General features: G+C 43.4%; 1 long non-coding RNA gene across 3 annotated transcripts in view; it reads left to right on the top strand.

Moving 5' to 3' along the window:
* The first annotated feature begins 987 nt into the window (after nt 1-987).
* LOC148223543 (uncharacterized) overlaps nt 988-10609 on the top strand; it is a 98428-nt gene continuing 88806 nt past the window's right edge. For all 3 annotated transcript variants that reach the window (XR_015803683.1, XR_015803681.1, XR_015803682.1), the window contains exon 1: nt 988-1331. This is a non-coding gene — a long non-coding RNA (uncharacterized LOC148223543). The remainder of the gene's footprint in view (nt 1332-10609) is intronic.

Here is a 10609-nt window from a genome sequence, read left to right as displayed (position 1 = left end):
TAGAGTAAAACTCAGTGTCAGGAGGAAAACGATGGCATTGGGAAAATAGCTAAGACTAACTCCTAATCACAGGGGAAAATATGAAAAAAAACCCCTGGGTTTCAATTCTTTCAGCATTTAACTAGTTATATGATCCAATATGAGCAAATAAATAAATAAACCATCAGCAACATCATATCTTTATTTTTTCCAGGAAGGTTGGAAGAAGATTATCTTTAGAGTCCCTTCCAACCCAAACCACTGCATGATTTTATGATTCTATGACTCTGTGATTCTATGATTCTGTGATGTAGAAGACCTACTTCAGACCAAGCCTAAGCCCAAATATGTTGCCTGTTTGTATCCCATAACTGCAGAAATCCCCTCCTGACTGTCCCAAAGTCATGATGCCACCTCTCATGACTGAAAAGGATCGTCATATTTTGGGGGGCTTTGTGGTGGACGAAGGTCTGGGGACACAGAGGCTCCAGTTGTCCTATGCAGCCATGCTGTGACAATCTTGGGCAGCAAAGATGAGGGTAAAGTCTCTTTTGAAACCTGCTGATATTGATTAGGTATCTTCAAAATCTCCTGTGCCGTTATTGGGGTGCTTCTGCTCTCACTGTAAGATATTTGACACTGTAATTCAGTCGTAGAGGAGAGGGGAGTTGTAAATCCATAACTGGGGTTAATTTTCACTTGTTTGAGCAGCTCCGAGTGCTTTGGAATTGTTTCAGTTAGATTGGTATCTGTTGTGGGTGTCATGCTGGAAAAACGAACTAGAAATATCAGAGTGAATACATGAGCAGTGTTTGTTACAACGACTTATGATATCTTAAGGGTGCATTTTGATTATTTTATTTTATTTCCTTTCTGGACTTCTGGAGTGTATCTTAGCACTCTTCAGTGGTCAGAATAACTCAGCAGTGATGGCACCTCACTCCTTCTGTGATGGAGCTGTCACAAGCACCCTGCAGGAGTATGTACTCCCTGGGTGCCTTTGTGCACATCAGTAAATCGAGTCCTGCAGGCTTGTGCAGGGCTGCACAGCCTGCAGTCCACAGCAATTCTCACATTAGAGTTAAGGACACGCTTCAGTATTTCCAGGACCAGGGCCTGCCTTCTCCCAGTGGGGAATTGTGCTCTTCCAGAGGCTTTTGCCCCAGTCTGCTTGTGGAAATCTGTCCCTTTAAGTCTTTCAGAGCTGAACTGCTCCAGTCTCCCTGTAGCCATTTTGCAAGTGCTGACTGCTGGGTGCCTGTTCTGGTTAGTACCTGTCCTGCTTTTCCACATGCCTCTCCTTCCACCTCTGCAGCTCATACATGTGATGATCCAAAAAGGCTCACCCAGAGGTAAGTCTAGCTTTTCTTTTGTGTTTGATCATGGTGAAAATGCTGTAACACTTCGTTTGTGGCATGAATGTCCATAGCTTTGAAAAATTGTCTCTGTTCTCTAGTACTGAAGAGCAGGAGCTGTTCCAGGATGCAGCACTTTGCCAGATTACACTGATTAAACACACTTCTGAAGGCTCTTTCTCTTGCAATCTGAAGGAGTATTTTTGTTTTTCTCTCTAGCTCAGGCAGCTTCACTGTCAGTGGTAAATGCTTAAAACAGGTGCCAGACAGATGCCCTGTTTTTTGCATAAAGTTCATTTTGCAGTAGTCTTGGATTTGAAAATACAAGGCAGAGGTAGCAGATGAAGGTAGTAAGAGGCACGGTAGCTGAAGGAAATGTGATATGTCAAACAAATGTCAATTCTCTGTCATGCACTGAGTCACTAAACAGCAGCAGTGAATGTTGTCACTCTTGATACATCCCATATTCTGTCAGCTAAAAATCTGGACGCCACTGAATGGATTAAAACTAGTTCCTGAAGAGTAATATGCGATAATACTGTGATAATGAGGATACTGGAATAATAAAATGTAGTATTTGCAGGAAAAGGAAGTCTATTTGGAAGCCTGATTTCCATGACAAACCAAAAGTTTTAATTGAAAGAGCTGACAGGCTTGCCTACAAAATAATATAACAGCAGGGGATCTACAGAGTCTTTTTCTATGAATGTGGTTAGCCTGCAGGAAATTCATAAGTAAGCTCAGCAATTTACCCTTTTCTTCCGGAATGCCAACAGCTTATCCCAGGGAAAAATGTGAGTAGTGGCTATTACATCCTAAAGCATTCAATGACACTGCAAGATGACAGCCCTTTTCTGCTTTGTGCCTCTTCCAAGCTTTACAGGGGATTTAGGAAGAGCTGTTAAGAGTGTAAGACAGAAAACTGCAGAAGTTGTCCCTGTTCTGCATATGTCATGTACCACAGTCTGAAAAAAAACCCAAACCATTCTAAATGCTGGAACGCCGAGCTGGCAGAAAAGAGAGTGCAGGGATGCAGACAGAATCAGTTGCCTGTGTCCTGTGCTGCTACAAAATGTGATGCTTGGGAAGTGCTGAGAGTGTTTTCAGCTCTTGAGCCTTGATCCTGTGACCTGTGATTCTTCTGTGGTGGTTTGAGTGCTTGCAGAGCTCACTGTCAAGGAGAGGTGCTGCTAATAGATGAGTATTTAAGCCCCTTGCAACAGCCATGGCAACATCGTGCCTGCTTTGTGTGACTTGTGCTTCTGAACTGACATGGAGGAGAACTCTGTAATCCTGAATTGTGACACATCTCAGTCTGTGCTCTGCCTTGGGTCAGCCACTGCCCACACAGATACACAGAATCCCAGGATGGGTCAGACTGGAAGGGACCACGGTGGGTCACTGGTGCCACCTCCCTGCTCCAGCAGGGCCATCCCAGAGCACAGGGCACAGGATTGTGTCCAGAGGGGTCTGGAATATCCCCAGTGAGGAGACTCCCCAGCCTCTCTGGTCTGTGTTCAGTGCCCAGGCAGTGCCCAGGGAAGAAGTTGTGCCTCCTGTGCAGGTGGAACCCCCTGGGCTCAGTCCCTGCCCGTGGCTCTGGTGCCATTGCTGGGCCCCCGGAGCAGAGCCTGGGCCCTGCTCGGAGCCCTCCCTGCACACAGGGACACCCAGGGCTGAGGGCCCCTCTCAGCTGGGGCTCCTCTCCAGCCTGGACAGCCCCAGCTCCCTCAGCCTTTCCCTGGCACAGATGCTCCAGGCCCTGAATCATCTCTGCAGCCTCCGCTGGCCCCACTCCAGGAGCTCCCTGTCCCTCCTGTGCTGATGATCCCAGAGCTGGACACAGCTGGCCAGATGTGCCCCCAGGGCTGGGCAGAGGGGCAGGATCACTCCTGACCTGCTGGCACTGCTCCTCCTGATGCACCCTCAAACATCATTGACCTTCTCAGCCCCAGGGCACTGCTGGCTCATGGACTATCACAGCAATCCTAAATGGCGGGACAGGTTTTGGCCTTGGAGCAGTGGAAATGGTTCAGCTGCACACTGGGGCAGAATGGGAGTGCTCATCCCTGCAGGATCTGACATGGCCCTGGGTTTTGTGAATCACTTCAAACACCATCAGCAACAGAGGCTTCTTTCTCAGCCTCCTGCTTTTGGTGCAGATGCTGTAGGAAGATTTTCCATGGACTTGCAGCCCAAGTGCTGCCCTAAGAGGCAGTAGAAAGCATTGTCTGGTGCAGAAGACATGCCTGCTCCCAAGTGTGTGCAAACGTGTTTTGATGTGCTGCCTTCCTACTCCTTGGCTTGCGTTATGGGAACAACATCAATATAGTGGGAAATCCTTTTAAAACGTCTAATATTTCATTGTTACTTTGAAGGCTGCTGCCCTGGCCTGTGGGACAGAGCTGTGCTGCCATCTCAGAGGAATGTGGCCCTGCCTTTCTGCACATGTAGCCATGCTGGCTGAGGGCCTGCTCTGATGGAGCAGACGGTGTCTTTCCATTCAGCCACCTTTCACTCCACCACCGAGGAGAACTTTGTTCTGCCTTGCTGTCCAGCTGTTATTTTACAGCTCTGTGTTCCCAGATTAAGGAGCTGGTTATATTTTTAACTCCCAAAATGTCTTTCCCATTAGCGCTTTCCCACTTGATCTGCGTGGGTGGCCTGCAGCTCCTTGGCCCCAACAAACACTTAACCTCAGTCAGTCTTCCAAAGCTGGCTGATCCTGTCACCTGCCCAGCCCAGCAATGGGCCATTGTCTTGCACCCAATTCGTCATCCCTATTTGTAAACTGCACATTTGAGGGTTGGCATTTTGTCCCCACTGCCAAACCTCCAAAGGAGTTGTCTCTTCCCTACCCCTTGCTCTCTTCCCTCCCTCATTGAAGCCATTTATCCTGGGATTTCCATTTCTGTCTTACGAATTTTTTCATTTTTGGTCAGTGTTGACAGCTTTAACTTCATTTTCAGAGCTCACACTTGTGCTGAAAGCACCTGGGACTTCCTCTTGACAGAATATCTTAATTTGAAATGTCGGGATTTGTAGGTAACCCATACTTGGGACAAGTCTTCCAGCCCATGGGAGGCTTTTGGAATTACAGTGAGTCTATTAAAAAAAAAAAAATTAAAACTCACATGGGGTAAAAGGGAATCAATAACTATATAAATGTATGTTTTCCTGTGATGAGAAATTATATTTTTTATTATTTTAAGGAAAAATTAATTTTATTAAGGGCTAGATTAATGTTTATTGGGCACTTCACTCTGACAGTCCCAAAAATCCCTCTCATTTAATCCAACCTCCTTTCTTCTTATAGGGAGTTCCTACTTTTAGCCTGTCAGTGCATGTTGGACCAGAAGACAAACAAAGTGGTCTGCAAATAATGTTGTGATCCTGACAGAAAACGAGCCTATATCCTCGTTTTGTCCTTTCTAAGTCTTTGATGGAATTCACCACTCCCTAAGACAGGGGTACCCAGCCTACAGCATTACAAGCTGTTTCCAGCTGGCTAAAAAAATTAATCTCACAGTCTGGTTTTGGCCACCTTTCCCTAGAGTCCCCCACACTTGAGTGACAGACTAATAAATTCATCTGGAAAACTAATAAGGACAGAACAAGAAATTAGCTGGGAGGGAAGAGAGATGTGAAAGCAAATGTTAGTGCTGACCTGACAGCAGTTTGCCAGCTGCAGTGACAGATATTGGTCTTTGTCTTCTAACACCTCTGGATCTCACAGTGAAGGATCTCACGTACTCTGGCATTGAGGATGACATTAAACAGCATTTAAGTCTCTTTGTTTGCTCTGAGTCTTCTATAAAATTTTGGAGCCTTCCAGCAAAGACTTGGAAAATCTTAGGACTTTATTGTAGCAACTCACTAAAGCATTGGATGGGGTATATGGACGGTAGGAGGGATATATTCAGAGAAATACTGTCTTTGAGCATGTCAGGAAAACATTCACCTGCAGTTTTAGCAGCCTTGAAGGAGGTATTGCAATAAGAGGTACAAGGCAAGGAGAAAGTAATCGCTCAGCATTCCCTAAAAGATTTTCTGTTTTCTCAGCACCTTTTAGAAAGTGCTGCTGTCACTCCTCATTTGAAGGGAAGTGTCCAATTTGCCTTCAGACATTGAGGTGAGCGTCTCAGTCACTGAGGTGGCCTCAATAACTTCACCCTGGGTCTAAAGCTGTTCCCACAGTTATCCACAGAGTGGCTTTTCCACCTGGCATTCCCATTTATCTCTGTATGTAACTGACTTCCCTTTCCCCAGCACCCTGTGCAGGCAATTGCATTCACATCCAAGTCCATTTGAATGACTTTTTCAAGGAAGAATTTGTGAAGTGCTGCCAAACGCTTTACTGCTAATTTTGTGCTTTGATTTCTTAAAAAATGAATGATCGGTTTTATTTGGTGTGTTCTTTTCATTGCCCTATAAATCCATGGTGTTTTATTGACCATGGTTCAATTATCAAGCACATAACTCAGGACCCAGTAGAAATTTTTTGAAGCTTTTTGCAAACTTCCATGGTCTTTGGATCAAGTCTTAAATGCTTACAGATCATCTTTTGTACTTCTTTTACCCAGGGATTTGAAAGCAAAATTTATAGGATGGGAACTAAGAGGCTTGATCATATTATTGTTCCATTTGGGGTTTTTTACTGAACGACTATAAGTTCCAGGACTAAAATCACTAATGAACCTTAATATTACCCTGATTCCTAAAATCATTTGAGCATGTGTTGAGCTTTAAGCCTGGGGTTAATTTTACCAGCTCTTTGTCAAAAGACAACTCTTTTTCCTTTAAACTGGATGTAAAGTTAAGGACTATTTCAGATCAAGTCTTATGCAAGCACTTAGAGTGAATTAAGTCTACTTTAATGCAGATCAAGCTATGGAACTGGCTCTCAGTAAATCCTGATTGTGGTTATTTTTTGTTTGTTGGTTTGTTTGTTTGTTTGTTTTCTATTTTTGAGAATGGATCTATAAACCACTCCTACAGACAATATTAGCAGAGACCCACTAAATGCTTAAGCACAAGAATCTCCCTGACAGCAGAATTTCAGCTCAAGCTATTATATTTTATTTTGTTGGGAAACAAATGGATTTTGCAAGGCAGAGGGGGATGAACCTTGTGGGGGGAAAAAAACCCAATTACTGCTATTACCATACGTCAGCTTATTTTTTTCCCTAAGTTTGCAAACTTTTGCATTTTGTTTTTTCCTATTTTCTGCTTTTCTCTCCTAAAGTTTGGTTTGTTTTTTTTTTTTAAAAGATTCAGTTCTGGCTTTCCAGTGAATTTCTTGATATCAGCTTTTGTGTTATTTTCTGTATTCACACCTCCTGAACTGTAGCTCTTCACTCATGGACCCTGTACTGTTCCCACTGAGCAAACCATTGCTTGGGGCAATGGAATATTTAGTAAACATTTCATGGGAGAACGGATGACCTCAGGGCTGACAGAAGTGGACACTTCAGATTATGCTTAAGCATTGTAAAATCTCTGGTATTTATGAAGATTTTATGGAAAAGCATATGAAGAGAAAAATCCCAAGGAAATTTTCAAAGTCAAGTTGTATTTGCAAACTGAGCCACTATATATATTGAAGGCTGGTAAAGGCTTCAAAATTCAGAATATGATGCTTAACCAGGATCAATCATTTCAGTTTATTTCAGACTGTAGTTCTGGAATGTCTCTAATGTAGTAAAAGTTATCATGCTAATTATGCTCAATAATACCTACTGAAAAATGCCTGGGAAAGCCCAAACCATGAACTTTCTGGTGAACTAAAAAAAAAACTCGCTTGGGCACCACTGTTCAGCAGGACTGGGATTTTTGTCTTTGCTCCAAATAAACTGCTGTTGCCTAGCACAGTTTTGTTTCTGTACAAGAGCATCTTCACTGAGCCTGCAGTGTGCACGTGTTGCTTTTATCTCCCAGGTTTCTTGTGCCAGCAGTAGTTAGGGATTTCTGAATTTAATTCTGAATGACAGTACCTGCACGTCGAACTTTTATTTGTCATCATTTCTTCAAGCAAAACCAAGCCACTGAAGTTCCATCTGAAGCACGAATCAGAGTTGATTTTGAATTCTCTGTTTTGTGGTTCTCGGGGAAGATTGCTTTGCTGGTGGCATGGAAAACCCCTGGAGATTGCCTGGTGAGCTGCACTGAATCAGTCTGAGAGCTGCCAACAATAACCCTATGAGCAGGGCAGAGGTAATTTAAAGCATGGAAGTGTAGGTCCCTATAATCTATCACATTAAATAATTCCATCAGCATCCATCATGGAGCTTCGTGGGCAGCAGCTACATGGCACACAGAAACTGAGAGTCTGAGCTCACACAGAGCCCACCACCTGCTTTCAAATGTCACGGATGTAATTCCAAGCTTTATTGTATCAGTAAAAACTGGGACTAATCCCACTGAAGTCAGACATTAAACCTGCATGAGATCAGAATAAAGCTGAGTATTTATTAGTTGTATGTGTGACTTAGACATTTTTCACTATTCATGTTATTTCTTCCTGTACATTCTGGATTCAAATAAATTGTTCAACAGCAAATACAGCTAAAAAAGCCCACCAGATCTTGCCTTTCATTTTGTGTGGACCGGGTCCAGACTATTGCAGCATTGCCTTGATATTTCTTAAAGCTGGTTTATGAAAAGGCATTATGGATCCTTCCCTTTGAGATCCCGTGGAGGGAGATGAAGGGCATGCCCTGGATCAGCCTCTGCAATGATGGAGTTGTCCTTGTGCTGCCTTTGCCTGACTGTTGTGAATGGAAAAGAGTGTTCTGCAGCTATTCTGTCACTGCTCGCCCTTTTTGTGCCACTGACACCCTCGAATCTCCCTGGGCATTCAGGAAAAGAGAGGAAGGAGCCACAGGGATTTCTGAGCTCCTCTCCTCAATCCAGTCTCAGTACTGAGGTGCTTTTCATTGTCACTCCCCTGCAAATTCTCCCTGCATCAGGGTCTCTGTCAGGAAACTTCATCACATAATTTTGTAGTGAAGGGAAAATAGATCACTGAAAAACTTTACTCAATGAGACTTTTCCTCTTTCTGCTGAAGTTCTGTTCTCCAGCGCCCTCACATCTCTCTGAGAAAACTACAGGCAGCAGGCCCTTTGTCAAACACATATCTTCCCTTTCTGAGGAAAAAAAAATTAAAAAGCCATGGGAGTTTGAGACAAAACTGTTCCCATGAGAACTCCCTCTTGCATAATTGCTGTTATCTGATTATGGTGGGAGAAGGGTTTTTTTTCACCTTTACCCCCGCCTAGGACAAGTACCATGTCCTGACGCCAAGTCTCAGGAATCCAAGATTATTGACCTAGGGAATAAGTGCCTCTGAGTCAGATCCTGAGACCAGGGGAATCCTGAGGGCTGCATTTTTAGTGTTTGAGGGATCTAGTTTTCAAGGAGGCCATGTAATAATTATTGCCACATCCATTTCCCACTTCTTCTTCCCATCAACTTTCCAGTTGACCAGATTCTTCCTCCTAAAATCTTCAAACATGTGATAGCATGGCATAGATGCTGTGAGTGTGGCAGCTGAGCTCTCACTCTGTAGAAAAAAAAAAATTCCTTCCTGGTAGTTTTATCCTTAGGACATAAACTCAGGGATCATGCTCTGACCTGAGATTTGGCTCATCTATTGGGGTTATTCTGAATGCTCTGTCAGCAGTGTGGAAATGAGCAAATTTCTGTTTTCTGAACTTAATGGAAATCACATTGAACAGATTTGTGCAATAACAAAGATTACAAAAATTATGCTCCATGTGAGCAGTGAGCTGTGTCACATACAAGTCTGATTCGAGATATTTGTAATAACTTGAAAAAAACTGTCATTGGATATTTTAAAACATATTTAATCTCTGAGCCTGAGAAACCGATTCTGTCATTTTCACACGTTTGTTTTCACTTTCTGCTGTACAAGCGTGGGACTTGCAACTCTTATATTGCTCAGCAGCTTTAGAGCCATGTTTCTGCTTCATTATCCACAAAGATGGCACACCACAAACCTCTACAAGCAGTAAGTTGAGGTGGTTATTTTACAAAACGTGGTGTGTAGAACAAAACCAAGATTTGTATTAAAATTCCTCTCTGAGACAGTGAGAACATAAATAAGAATCAACAGAGATTATTTGCAGTGCTAGACACAGTATTTTGCAGCATACTTCCATTTACAGGGTTCTTTTATTTTGTAAATTGCTGCTAAATATGTGTGTACTGGTCATACCAGACAGTTCAAAACTTATTTTAAAACCTAAATCCTTGAAACTAGACAAAGTAATGAGCAATTTTTGTGAACTCATGTTAAAAACTTGGCTTGTTTTGTGTGGTGAATAATGCTTCCAACGTGGGCTGCCCCTCATGCATTCAATGTGGATTTAGTACCTTCAGTGCCAAATTTTGCCCTCACTTAACAGCTTCATAGTCCCGAGTGGTGAAAACAGGGGCTGCACAGTTTAACTGAGAGCAAGGCTTCATCATTTGTGCTCAGCGAGTGTGGTTAATTCCTCATCAACACAGGGGGATTAACCCCAATTAATAGAGGTTCATTTTGCTTTTGGATTACTGCTACAGATGATCTAATGGTATTTATTTAACCCTTATCATAGCAGGAAAGAGCCTTTCATCTGATGTTACAGTTGAACAGCTGAATTCTCCCTTGCTTTCTGAAATCTCTGCAAGGTGTTTGCCACCCAACAGCTCTGACTCCCTGCATTTTTCAGCACTTCCTTTGCTTTCCTACACCCTCCATGGGAATATTTTTGCTTAGAGGAAAGGATCATGCTACCTGCCTTCTTAGCAGCCTCTCCTGGATGAATTAGCTGGTCTATCAACAGCTCTGTCTTCCCCCTGTGACACAGGTGAAGAGCAGCCTCTTACAGAAGACATACCCAGATTCACACAAGGCATATTTACGTGAACTGAGAAATTCTCTTTCCAAAACTCCTGCCAAAGATCATCCCTGAAAGTGCTCAAGGATAGGTTGGATGTGGCTCTGAGAAACCTGGTCTAGGGAAGGGTGTCCCTGCTCATGGCAGGGGGTTGGAATGAGATCATCTTTAAGGTCATTCCCAAACCCAACCAATATAGGATATCCTGGGCATCTGAACCCTTGGACATGCAGAAAGCAAACCTTGATTACCAGCCCTTAATCGTGCAACTCGAGACTGAAATCAGAGTAGGAGATGTGTGAAGGTGGATACAAAGATGGCACAGGACTGCCTCACTCTCTCTTTGCTCCTTGGTTGTTGTGTACATAGCCACT

This window comes from Sturnus vulgaris, chromosome 5 (assembly GCF_052056855.1).
Source record: "Sturnus vulgaris isolate bStuVul1 chromosome 5, bStuVul1.hap1, whole genome shotgun sequence".
NCBI lineage: Eukaryota > Metazoa > Chordata > Aves > Passeriformes > Sturnidae > Sturnus > Sturnus vulgaris.
The sequence above is the reverse complement of the archived record's forward strand: the minus strand, read 5'-3'. Positions and strand labels throughout refer to the sequence as shown.